This window comes from Misgurnus anguillicaudatus, chromosome 25, assembly GCF_027580225.2.
Source record: "Misgurnus anguillicaudatus chromosome 25, ASM2758022v2, whole genome shotgun sequence".
Lineage (NCBI taxonomy): Eukaryota > Metazoa > Chordata > Actinopteri > Cypriniformes > Cobitidae > Misgurnus > Misgurnus anguillicaudatus.
The window spans coordinates 31,082,626-31,096,914 of record NC_073361.2 but is presented as its reverse complement, the minus strand read 5'-3'; the positions used below and the strand labels follow the sequence as shown (position 1 = coordinate 31,096,914).

Genomic DNA, 14,289 nt, shown 5'->3' with positions numbered 1-14,289 from the left:
TTTTACAAATTTGAGCCAAATTATCCATAGACGGGATTGGGCGAGTGGGCAATCAGGGAACTGCGACCAAATGGAGTTTTTGACAAAGCGCGAGCAATTGTTTAAACAAGTGTTCACGCATGTGAAGGGCACCCGGCTGTGACAACAATACGGAATGCAGGGTCGGGTTTTTACCGCTTTTTTGCATGACGCGTCTCAATCGTTTAACTACGCAGACCAGTCAGAAGACGAGCCAGGGCGGGTAAATGTCTAGCCTAATGTTACCAAAAACATTACAGATTAGAAAGAAAAATCAGATGCCCAGTTTAGGAAAACTGGATAAAATACGAGAAACGTGTAAAGGATACAAGTATGCACAGTAACTTATATTGCCCTGCCACCTGGAACTTATTGTATATGTACGTATGTATCTTATGCCTTGAATTAGTCAAGGGAGTTTTCAGTAATGCAGTTATTTGCACCTTCAAAAGACCAAGGTTCCTGGTCCCCAGCAGGTATACAGATACATGTTGAGGTAGCCAGGTAGGCAGATACATGTTGAATATGCAAATGGTGTGGCTATAGTATAGTATAATCTCCTATTTTGTTCTTTAATCTCCTATTTCCCCCTCTTCTCAATGACATAAACATTACCAAATAATAAAAATTAGCTTATAAAACCAAACAGAATAGCTTTTTTTCTTCAAACACATTTATATTTAACTTTATGTATGCAAGCAGAGGAAAAAATTAAAATTAATATATTATACAATTAAATAAGAGCGGGTTCACTAACACATGACTGCAATAAGCCTAATACAGACAACCACCCAGGATGTAAATTGTTAAAGCCAACTTACAAGGCCAGATATCTGCACTGTATAATGCCAAGCTATCATAAAATGTAATTTTTCATTAATTAATAGAGAATTTTTTTAATCATTAATAGTGAATAAATATAAAGCTTTTAAGACGATTATTATGTGATATTTATTTGGAGGGGGTGCCCTTTTTCAGTTTCAGTACATGCCCCTCAAAAGGTCCCTGGTTGACGCGAAATGCATTCTGGGAAACTTGGCTGTCAGAAGTCCGCACAAGTCACCTCCGGATGCATCCTCGATAAAATGGGTGAATCAAGAACACATCCGGGGATGTTATGTGAACTTGGCTTGATGCGAACTTTGATTTGGAAGAGTACTTTGGCCGCGACTGATGACGTTTTAAAAGTCCACAAGAACACAAGTAACGCATATTGAGAAACGGCTATTATACGTAGGCTGCGTCCGAAAACTCTAAATTGCTGCCTTCTGAGGCAGCTTTCCAAGGCAGCAAGGCATCAAGGCATGTCCGAATTCAATGTTCGGTTTACTTCCTGTCTCCTGAGATACCTATGCGTGGACGTACATTAAGAATGTGATTGGTCGAGTCCGGTTGAGTTCGAAAAAATAAAATGGCGGCCAAGGACGCGACTGGACCACCAATTTAGAATAAATAAAGGTATATTTTCACTTTTTACACCTTTTAATTGCATTTCTAGCGAGAAATTAGTATTGTTGTTTTCAAATATGTGATTAGTTATCACAAAGGCGCTCTCTGTTTATATTTCAAACACGCTGCCTTAGAAGTGTGTCCGAAAGTCTTTCTCTGAGCTACCTTCATGCCTCCGAAGTCATTTCCTCATGAGGCAGCGAGGCAACGAGTCACTGCCTTGAGTTTTCGGACGCAGCAGTAGACACCTCGTAGACTTGTGGCCGCCATCTTGGATGGGTCTCCAGTGCGCCCCCTTGCATTCATTTCTAATGAGGAATAATCATAACTCCCCTAATTTTTACAGGATTTTCACACGGTTTCAGTTGTTATAAGCAGCATAGATTTAGTTGATACAGGACGCTGTCACACATTGAAAAATACTGCTTTCATGCTAAAATACTTTGTATTGTGCTCTTTAAGTATGGCAAATTGACAGAGGCAGACACTACTTAAGTATTTTTCTTTCTACATAAAAGTAAATTTTCAAGTATCTGTATTTTATCAGTGTTTTTCTTTGGAAAACTTATATTCCAAAGCATATTATCATTATTTTTACTCCACTACATTTCATAATTTCAAGTTTTTGGTTTATATTTAATATTTAAGTACATTAAACATCTACTTTTTTACTTTTACTTAAAAAGTACTTTAGTAAAAAGTACACCATTTTTATGTAATTTTTACATAATTAGGTAGTTTATGTAATTAAGTATTAAATTAATCTTAATATGAATGAATTGAGAATGAATTGGCTGTGAGAATTTTCATTCTAAATAGCGGCCGCGCTACTGAAGCGCCATCTAGTGGCTGTTGCCAAAAACGAATCAGAGTTTCCCCTCTTGTTCTTCTATATACTCTTTGCTACAGAGCTTTGACGACTCTGTCACAACAAAACCCTCCCGTTTTTTAGCAACTTGCCTCCTCATGCCTGTTTCACTGGGAAACATTCAAATGTGAAGAAAAACAGCGAGAGATCATGAGAGAGAGTACAAGTTCCTGCTGAACATTGACATAATATTATAAATAATAACATAAAATAACCAAAATGATTGTTCAATCTTACTTGTGAAATGTAATCCCATGTGATCTGGAATCAACACTGCGCCAGTTATTGCAACCGTAAGCTGCACAAAATACGTGCATAGTTGCTTTCTTTCCGTTAACTTCCATTGACTCTGGTGTTAGCGTACAGTAAGGAGACCCATCCAATATGGGGCCGACGCTTGATGCGTTCCAGCACGTCATGAGGTGTCTACTTATATAATGTCTATGATTCAAAACACCAAAGTCACGTGACTATGGATAAACGAAGCGGTGCATTTTACAAGTGTTTCGAAAGGTGGCGTACCTGTCGAATCTGCGTCAAATCTTAAACTGACAGGGTAGGAAACAAATCTGACAATACATCATAGATGCGTTTTTGGCAAGATACTATAAATAACTGAAAAGAAGTAATTTTTCCTCATTTGTATGTAACAGTTAGGCTACTTACAAAAAAATGCATGTCAGCAACAAGTGTCCCTTGTGTGAGAATTTTTTCAAAGGCTGGAGAAATTATATGTAAAAAAGAAGCTGGGTGAGTCCATCAACACAGAACAATTTATATATTTGAATAAAAATCTTTACATGTAAACAATGTGACATATTATGGCTTGATATATTTTATGAATCTCTTTTTTTTTAAATTAAATAGACCCGAATAGCCTATAGTTATCGACAATTGTAAGCCTAAAAGCTCATGTAGTTGTCAAACAGATGTCAAAACAAAAACAACAAAAGTATTTTATTATGATGACGTAGCGCATGCATTTCCCAAGTTCGATCCCAAGATCTTTGCATGAGAGTCGGGAACACTATCCAATTGATTCAACTGTTTTGGTGTTTCACGAAGCCTCGCTCTGCCCACCACTAGGCACATCTGAATTAGCCTGGTCCAACCAGACTCTCGTACATTCATTTCATTTGTACAGAGAGCCATTGCAAAGCGTTACTTCCGTTAAGGAGGGTCCTCTGTTTAAGTTTAAAACTATTGGATCTGCCCAGAGTCACTCTCAATCTGCCATAACCAATCGCTAACGTTTGGTCGTGACGTATATCATGCACCGAAACCGGCTGGAAAAAACAAGTAAGACTTATCAGACAAACAAAACTTAGAAAACCTGGTTCTTGCTCCAGCTTTAAATTCTGTATTTTCGGCAGTTTTGCAACAACGGACCGAATATTCTCACGTCTTTCCCCGGTGCCATTACTGAACTACAACTCAAACTGACGCACGACCTCAACGTCATCGTTCTTAGCCACCCCCATCTGTTCGCTGATCGGTCCTGCAGATTTTTGCAGGAGAAAACGAAACTCTACAGAGCAGTCCCAGACATAATACTGAAGCGAAATGAAAATTAAGCGGAAGCACGTAGGAGGGCGAAGCCAGGCTACATCGGAATCCAATGTTAGGTTTACTTCCTGTCTCCTGAGATACCTACATTATCCTGTCTCACAATTCTATGCGTGGGCGTGCACTGCAAATGTGATTGAAAAAATAAAATGGTGGCCAAGAAAGTGTCTGGAGTCAATAAAGTTATATTTCACATTTCCACCCTTTAATTGCATTTCTATTGAGAAATTAATATTGCAGTTTTTAAATATGTGATTAGTTATCACAAAGGCGCTCTCTGTTTATATTTCAAACAGAATTTCATTAGGCTTCCTGTCCAAATGAGTGTCCAGGAGCTGCCTTCTGTCTCCAAAGTCATTGCCTCGTTCTGAGGCAACAAGTCAGCTACCTATGCTTTCAGACATAACCTATATGTTTGCAATTTTTATGACGTGCAGCATGTTAACTTGCGCTCTTTGAGCACACTAGTACTCCACTGGTTACGCACGGCTGCCACGCATGCGCAGAACAGCAAAACTAGTTAAATGACTCAAACTGCATATTATTTTATCAAAAAAATATCCAGCATTTTGTGTTCTTTTCAAATAAATTATTTTTGAAATAAAATGATACTCCTCAAATATATTTGGATAGTTTGATAGAGTTGCTACTTTAGTGAGGCTATAATATATGACTGACGGGCGATGCACTCCAAAAAGGGTCTATAAAACCGCCCCCTATTAGTATTATGTTACAGCCTTGGTTTTAGAAAAACACATAATTGTCCAGAATACTGTTACAAGTAATTCAATTCAATTCAATTCAATTTTATTTATATAGCGCTTTTCACAATTTGTGATTGTTTCAAAGCAGCTTTACAATAATAGAAGCAGTGAAAAGCATAGAAAAACGACAGATAGCACAACATAATACACGATAGCAAAAGCAGCTAAATTTGCTGCGGCTATGAATCAACATTTCAACAATTCATACTTGTTTAAAATGACATGAGTAAATAATGACTAAATCTTATCTTGTAATATGGCAGAATTTCACTTCTCTGAGCACGGTATGATATCGCAATTTATATTCTGTTGATCTGATTAGATTTATCGTGTTACCTGACAGTTTCATCTTGAGTTTCTTCTCAATTTCTAGAGCAATGCTTGACCTCAAACCTTAAACCATGTGATTCTGTCAGCACACCCATTCTCTGATTCAGCCCTGCACGTTGCATGAATACACACAGTCAGGCTAATTTCTCCTCTCATTTATCTGACTATGACCCACTTATGTTAGCAAGTGTGCGTGTGTGTGTGCGTGCGTGTGTGTCAGAGTACGCAATTAACCAAGGGAAAGATATATAAACATGTACAGTACACACACAGACACGCGCACACACTATGCATAATCCATAGTGTACATGAACTGTAAATGTTTTTCTGTTTTAATAAGTTACAGATGATTTCTACAAAGCTACAGAAGATCCAGAATGAAACCTTTATACGCTAGCCAGTTTGATATCCTCTTAACTCTCTTTTTCTCTCTCTCTCTCTCTCTCTCTCTCTCTCTCTCTGTGTGTGTGTGTGTGTGTGTGAGAGAGAGAAAGAGAGAGAGAGAGAGTGAGAGAGGAGGAGAGTTAGAGAGCATGACATAGGGAGAGATCAGACCCAGAGATTGTTCCAGTGTGGATGTTGATCGGACACTACGCTGAATGTGTTGGGGAAAAGCCATCGCTCTTCACATTTTTTGGTCTCTGTGGACTCTCTGGATCTCTGCAGCTGAATGCATTACTGAAGCAAAGCGAGACGATCAGGTATTTGTGATGTATTCTCATATGCATAGTGCTCAGGTGATGATAACCAGAGTAAGTACTGGAGAAACTGACCGGATGTTTCAGAGCACAGGGACTTTGGGAAGTGTGGGTGCTGCTTTGCTTTGGATATGTTGTGTGCATGCTTGTATAACTCATCTGTGTATTGCAGTTATCACTGTAAGTTGCATATGCAGCTGTTTCAGCTTCAGTAAATGAGTTTGTGTGTGCGTGTGTGAGAGAGAATTTGCTCTCAATTACACTTTTAGAGAGCGAGTGGGTGGAGTGTATGTGCTGTTTTGGTGATGTGAAGTCCTGCTGAAAGCAAAGGTAGGTCACAGCACATAACATTTATTTAGAAAAAAACAGCACATCTGTGCCGTCTGATCTATAAATAACTGCATGGTGTTACCCCCTAATAGTATTTAGCAGAGGTGGAAAGTAACGAATTACATTTACTCACGTTACTGTAATTGAGTAGTTTTTTTGTGTATTTTTACTTTTTTGAGTAGTTTTTAAAATCTGTACTTTTACTTTTACTTAAGTATGTTTTATTTAAAGTATTGTACTTCGCTACATTTTAAATCATATCCGTTACTGAGTAAAAAAATATTTTAAAAAGCAAGGTGATAAAGACGCGCAACGGATGTAACTGGGCGGGGCCCGGGGAACGCGCAAAAAGAACCATGGAGACGGACGAGACAGGCGCGCGCTAATGCAGACCCGCCTCAGTTCAAATCTTATGAAAGAAACCCCCGGATCATATTTAAGGGACCACTTTCCACTGACGCGAAGCGAGTGTTTCATTTCTATGAAAGGTAGGATTCATGCTCTTAAGTACGAAATTGCACGACGCGTTTTTAATACCATGCGCATTATCTTCCGAGGTCTAGCAGCTTCGCGTCAAGTCAAACACAACTTCAAAACGTCCTCGAATGCGTAGGTCATTAGACATTGCAGAGAGCGAGAGAGAGAGAGAGAGAGAGAGAGAGAGAGAGAGAAGAATAAAGGTCATCAGGTACCCAGGTCAGGGAAGTAAGAAGATAATAAACGTGTCAAATGTATATAGACATGGCACTCATCTCATTACTAGATATATAGTTTAATAAAATAATGTATGTTACCAGCAATACATCAATTACAACCTTACTATAGTGATTGTATTTACAAGCTGCTGACCACCTTCAAAAGTGCATAACTCACATGTAAAAATCATTAAATAATTCCATAAATGTTTCTTACTTTAAAAAAGCTTTTTATTTTATTAACTTTTTGTTATTGCACTTTAATTGTAAAGATGTTCCTACAATTAAAAACAACTAGTTTGAGATGTATATTCCCTTGTCGTTTTTGAACTATACTAGAATCCTCCACCTCTTTCCGCTGTAAAAAAAGTAACTTTTACTCTGAGTAAAGTTAAAATGACTTACTTTTTACTTTTACTTGAGTAGATTTTTGGACAAGTAACTTTACTTTTACTTAAGTAAAATATTATTAAAGTAACTTTACTTTTACTTGAGTACAATATTTTATTACTTTTTCCACCTCTGGTATTTAGTTAGAAAAAGTTGTGCACACTTTGTAAACCAAAGTCTTCTTCAAACATCCTTGTAATGATATTCATGACGGGATGCTATATGTTTGTTATTTGTGTGCACTGTTGATTTGACGTAGACAGCATCAGTCATCGCATGATGTCATCAAGGTTTCTCCAGCATCATCCGGGTTTCTCATCTCTTCTGTAAGGTACATCTGACCCCCAGCATGCTTTTAAAGGAGGTCAATGCTGTGGTTATCTCTTCGTTTGGAGTATCCTGCAGAGTCCCGGCTCATTATTTAGGGCTTAAGTTAATCCTGGCTCAACGTGTTGTATATTTCACAGTGTTCATACTTCACACTTGGTTAGTAATCAGATTTGATCAGGTTTTGAGATTTTCTCCCTGTTTATATTTGCATAACTGATTCTTAATCTACGTAAATCTGCAATTCATATACAGCAATTATGCTAAAACTAAACACAGCATATGGACGCTTGTACAAAACCACATGCATATTTAATAATGCATTGCGACAGCATAGCATTGACATTTATAATAGGTTATCTGTTTCTAATCTATTTATGTATGTTTTTGGACTTTGTACTAACCATTTTTGCAAAATTATAAGCGTGAAACTTGGACGTGAACACAGGATTAGGTGAAGTGTGAAAAACTCCTTAAAGGTGTAGTGTGTACATTTTAGCGGCATCTAGCAGTGAAATTGCGAATTGCAACCAACGGCTCCGTCCACAGCTCACCCCTCCCTTTCGAAACACATAGAGAAGCTAAAGTAGCTGCCACAGATAAATCATTTCATCGTCTGACAGTGACAAAACACGCTGTGTAGAGCAGTTTGTCCGTTTAGGGCTACTGTAGTAACATGGCGGTTCAAAATGGCGACTTCCATGTAAGGGGACCTGAAATGTATGTAGATGAAAACGTCTCATTCTAAGGCAATAAAAACATAACAGTTCATTTTGAAAGGTCTTTATACACCACTGATAATATAGTTATGTATATTACATTGCATTTCTGTCATGAGATCCTTCTAAGTCACACAGTGCACCTTTAAATGAACCATTTCTTTAATATGATTAAAAAAATTGACAATGAACCATTTTTAAACAAAGGAAGGTTCTACGAATGTTAAATGCTTTTTATGGAGCCATTTAGCCAAAAATGTTTCTTCTATGGCTTCATTTATCACCTTTGCTCATACAGTATATACTGCAGAAGAGTTTAGCAGGAACATTAAGAGAAATGTTGGTTTGTTACTGGTCAAGGTGACAGCGTGACCCTCTTCAGTTTATTTATTAGTAGCTATATATAGTATAGTTGACTGCAGAAGATCTATCGTATCTCTTTCACATGTGCTATGATTTATGTAGGACGACACAAAGTGATCATTTCTGCAGCATTGATCAGTATCTTACTGCTCATGTTTATAGATATTAGAAAATATGTCAGAAGTGTTTGTGTAAGATGAATCTTGAGTCTGTGGAGATCCAGCAGATGATGGTGATTGTTGATCATAATTCTGAATGCGGTGTTCCTGAGGTCTCCATTGTGACCGTTGTTTTGGATGGGGGTTGAAGCAGTTGAGGTGTTTTTAGTTTAGCTAGTGTATGTTGTGTTAAAACTAAATGTTTTCTTGTGCATGTTAGATAAATTGATTTACTGCAGCATTTGTACTTTGCTTTTGCTATGGTTTAAACTTTATTGTATACAGTATGATAGTGATGTCTTCAGGCCTTTCAACAAATCTATTTGTTACAAACCACTGCATAGATAAAAACTTCTCTTTATGCATGTACACTCACCTAAAGGATTATTAGGAACACCAAACTAATACTGTGTTTGACCCCATTTCCCCTTCAGAACTGCTTAATTCTATGTGGCATTGATTCAACAAGGTGCTGAAAGCATTCTTTAGAAATGTTGGCCCATATTGATAGGATAACATCTTGCAGATGATGCAGATTTGTGGGATGCACATTCAGGGCACGAAGCTCCTGTTCCACTACATCCCAAAGATGCTCTATTGGGTTGAGATCTGGTGACTGTGGGGGCCATTTTAGTACAGTGAACTCATTGTCATGTTCAAGAAACCAATTTGAAATGATTCGAGCTTTGTGACATGGTGCATTATCCTGCTGGAAGTCTAAAAAAACAAACGGTGCTATATAGAACCAGGACTGTTGATTTGAATCGTGACCATGGAAGAGCCGTTTTTGGTGCCGTGTGGCGCCGGTGGGGCACCGGTGAAGCACCTGTGTAGAACCATATAGGTGCCATGTAGCACCACTATAGCACCACATTTGGTTCTACGTGGCGCTGTATGGTTCTACACGGGTGCTTCGCTGGTGCTTCACCGGTGCTATGTGGCACTGGAAACGGTTCTTCTATGATTGCGAGCAAAGAACCACTTTTGGTGCTATATAGCACCGTTTGTTTTTAGAGTGTACATGGTGGTCATAAAGGGATGGACATGGTCACAAACAATGCTCAGGTAGGCTGTGGCATTTAAACGATGCCCAATTGGCACTAAGGGGCCTAAAGTGTGCCAAGAAAACATCCCCCACACCATTACACCACCACCACCAGCCTGCACAGTGGTTACAAGGCATGATGGATCCATGTTCTCATTCTGTTTACGCCAAATTCTGACTCTACCATCTGAATGTATCAACAAAAATCGAGACTCATCAGACCAGGCAACATTTTTCCAGTCTTCAACTGTCCAATTTTGGTGAGCTCATGGAAATTTTAGCCTCTTTTTCCTATTTGTAGTGGAGATGAGTGGCACCCGTTGGGGTCTTCTGCTGTTGTAGCCCATCCGCCTCAAGGTTGTGCGTGTTGTGGCTTCACAAATGCTTTGCTGCATACCTCGGTTGTAACGAGTGGTTATTTCAGTCAAAGTTGCTCTTCTATCAGCTTGAATCAGTCGGCCCATTCTCCTCTGACCTCTAGCATCAACAAGGCATTTTGCCGCCACATACTCAATGTTTTTCCTTTTTCACACCATTCTTTGTAAACCCTAGAAATGGTTGTGCATGAAAATCCCACCAACAACCATACCAAGCTCAAAATTGCTTAAATCAACTTTCGTTCCCATTCTGACATTCAGTTTGGAGTTTAGGAGATTGTCTTGACCAGGATCACACCCCTAAATGCATTCAAGCAACTGCCATGTGATTGGTTGATTAGATAATTGCATTAATAAGAAATTGAACAGGTGTTCCTAATAATTCTTTAGGTGAGTGTGTGTGTGTGTGTGTGTTAGTATATATATATATTTAGAACTCAGAATGCAATAACTGTCATTTTACATAACTTTAGATCGAATAATATAGTCCAGCTATGAGTAACCCACTTATGATGTATGATACTCAATCATGTGACGAAAGTCAACGGTGATTACATAATGTTTGCTTTTATTTATTTATTTAATTTAATTTATTTTTGGGCAATAGTTAGACGTCAATTAATGTACATTTTCTTGACAGCCCAAATTTTGCTTTTCCTTATTTTAGCCTAGCTGTCTGGGCTGTGTTTGGACATATGAACATCAGTCAAAACTGGAAACTTTCCTTTACAACTATAATCAATACTAATAGTCTCCACCGGCCGGTTGCACCAGCTGTGCGTAAGTTACAACGTAGTTTAGATACGACGTAAATGGGCACTAAGTTACAACTTAGCACTACTAAATGTTTTTGCGTTGCACCATTAAACTTAGATTAAACGTAACGTTGTAACTAAACATTTATGGAAGCCTCCGTCCATGAATAATGATTGGAATAAGATGTCAGCCAGATTATATTACATCGATGAGCTCGTATAAATTAAGAAAAGCTCCAAATTCGTCAACGAGTTTTCAAGAACTGTTTAATTTTCTGTGTATCTATCAATTAAAATAAAATGTAAAATTTCTTCCTGTTTATTTTCTCCTCCATGTGTGGGATAGATATTTTCAAATAAAAGTGTAATGTTTTGAGTTCGATAACGTTTGCTTTTACGTCTTTTTTAACTTTCAGTTTAGGCGAGACAAGAATGAGTATGTACCTTTCAGCCTATTTCCTGTTTACCCATTATAAGGCTTGTGATTGGGTTAAGAAAAATAGACGTCATTCTATGCTACAACGCATTACTTTATGGAGAAACTTACGACCTAATAGCTGCGTTCTGCCTTAAGAACAAATGGTGCAACCGGATTAAGTAAAGAGTTAGGGCGCAGTCACACCAAAAGCGCTTTAAACGCTTGCAAACGCAAGGCGCGACGCACTGCCTTTTTTTAAAAAAGAGCAGTGCGGCGCGGCTTTTCATATTGCTAAGCAACCACCGAGTCAGCTGTCTTGTCAATCAAATATTGAAGCGTGAGCGCTCTTTTGCTGTTAACTGTCATATTAGCAGAAACTTTAAAAAGAGGAGGCTTGCTCTGACCTTGTTTGAGGATGAGAGGGGCACAAACACGCAGGAGAGAGTGAGCGAGTGGAGTCCGGTTCTTCAAAGCAACTGTGAACTTCCCTCACCACAACGTAAGGCCCGCCTCTCCCCTCATTCGATTGGACAATGGAAGACGCGAATGACGTCGGGCGCTTCTCGCTCTCAGCGCTCCTTCAAAAACGCGTGCGCGGCAGGCGGCAGAAAACCGCAAGGCGCTCGGCGCGCATAAACAGCGCGCAAACGTGCCCTGCCCATAGAATATCATTCAAAAAAGGCGCCTGCAACTGCCATAAACGCTTTTGGTGTGACTGGCCCCTTAGTTATAAACTAGCTAGTAGTTACTAAGCCTCTAGTTTGGACTTTACGTCCCAGTTTAAGTTAGAACTTACGAACGACTGGTGCAACCCTACCCAGGAGTATTGTACTACGAGTCAATATGTGACTCTGGACTTTATACATCAACTGAAAGCTAACTGAGCTTTCCATTGATGTATAGTTTGTTAGGAAAAAAAATCTAAATATTGAGAAAATCGCCTTTAAAGTGATGAAGTCCTTAGCAACATATATTACTAATGATTAATACATTTTTTTTATATATTTATAGGAAATAACAAAATATGTTCATGAAACACGTATAATAGGTCACGTATAATAATAAAAATTGAAGAAAACCTCTTGAAATAATTTAAATGCATGCACACGAGGAAAAAAGATTTTTAACCAAGTAAATTCAAAGTATTTTTTTTAGAAAATGTCTATATCTTAATCATCCTATTTAGTTTTTATTTTTGAATATACATTAGGTAATACATATTTGAATTTTATTTTACTTATAAAACTAAATGTTGCAAAAGCGTATCTGCAAAATTATAGATTTTTTGACACATGCAAAATATAAATATGAAAGATTCAGATGATTTGATTGAGTATAAAAAGCATCTGCTGCTCCTCTGACTGTTTACAGAATGAGAGATGTGTCATAGAGAGGTGTGATTTATCTCTTTATCAAGACCCTGTCAGGTGATAATACTGTATGTATGCATGCCTTAAAATACCTTTCAGAAAACCCTTATGGTGTTGTAATGTAAACGGCAGACTCTTTCATTTGAAGCAACTTATAAGGTATTCATTTTACCACATTTGTGTGTTTTCTGGAATTAAAACAAATTTTTTGTGCTGCTAATGCAATGCTTTACCACTGACTGTCTTATAAATCTAAATCTCTAATGTTAAATTGTTTCAACCCATGTTTAGGTCAGATTTCAACCCATGTTTAGGTCAGATTTGAACAAACCCAGCTTTTTATCAGTATGTGTGTTCCCTGGGTTCATACCCATGACTTTTGTACTGCTTTTTAAATATGTGATAGTGTTATTCAGCTGAACAGATGATCAGAAAGTTGAAAGTGTTGTTTTGTGTTTTACTCGAGCACAGTGATGCTGTGTTGAGCTCGAGGGAAGGTGTTGAAAAGATGAACAACACCATTTAACTGTTTGTTACCTGTGCTGTTATTTGTTTCTTAATGGAGCGATGGACAGTGAGAAAAAGAGAGAGAGAGAAAGAGACTAACACTGGACCTGGTTGCTCCACTTTTTTTAACGGGTTATAAAAGTGGGACAGTCTGTTCCATGGAAGTTCTCCAATTAAAGTTTCTGGGGACCATTTCACTGGAAATATATCTATATTCACCCTGTCCTACATAGACGGGGCGGTGCTCTGTGTATGTGAACGAATGATGAAGTACAATAAGTGTGTGTGAAGGGTTTTTTCTCACGGATACGGAGCGAGTGAACGTGCTGGATGTGTGGTGCATTAAGACAGATCAAACACCTTGTAGGTGAATATATAGTTTATTTAGTTTTGCGGTGTTGTGTATTTTTCCATGCAGCTGAATTTATCTTTCTGACATTGTGTGAACATACGGATCAATGCGGTCTTTGGGAATCGCTGCAGGTTTTGTGGCCTGGTCGGGTGTATCTCTGCACTTCTCGCTTTGTCCTTGGGCTTCTGGTTTCTGTGTTTCTCTCTGAATCGTCTCTAGAGATTGAAATGAGGACAGTGCTCTATTTTCCCCACCTGTCCCAGTCAACTGCCAATTATACTGTAGAGAGCAAATCAGGAGAGGCGGAGTCACATGTCACCCTTCTCATTGGTCAGATTTTATTCTTTATTTAATATGAAAGCATTTGTGATCGTGCATGGTGTCATTCAATATTTATCAAAGCAGCTTGTTTTATTTATTATGTGTTATAGCAGTGGTTCTCAAACTGGGGGCGAGATGGTGCCAGGGGGGCACTAGTTTATGACATTTTATAAAATACATTAATTTATCATTAAATTATGTGTTATTAAACCTCAGAAAGGCTACTAACCAATAGCAATACATTGTATAATTTTCTTAGTTTAAAATGTTTTAAATGGATGCACCGTACACCGGGGTGCTGCACGTTGAAAATGTTTGCGAACCACTGTGTTATGGTGTCATACAAAAATAAAAGCGACATTATTTCGCTGTGTGGGTGGAGTGCATGAGTTTATTTTGAACCAGAGTACACTTGGGACCCAAAAATACAAATTCTGGCATCATTTCTCCCCCTCATGTTAAACACAAA

At 38.3% G+C, this 14,289-nt stretch overlaps 1 protein-coding gene across 1 annotated transcript in view; it reads left to right on the top strand.

Annotated features, from left to right (window-relative positions):
* The window catches only part of LOC129425815 (immunoglobulin kappa light chain-like), a 688,217-nt gene that overhangs the window by 535,559 nt on the left and 138,369 nt on the right, over positions 1 to 14,289 (top strand). The gene's annotated exons all lie outside the window — the stretch shown is intronic.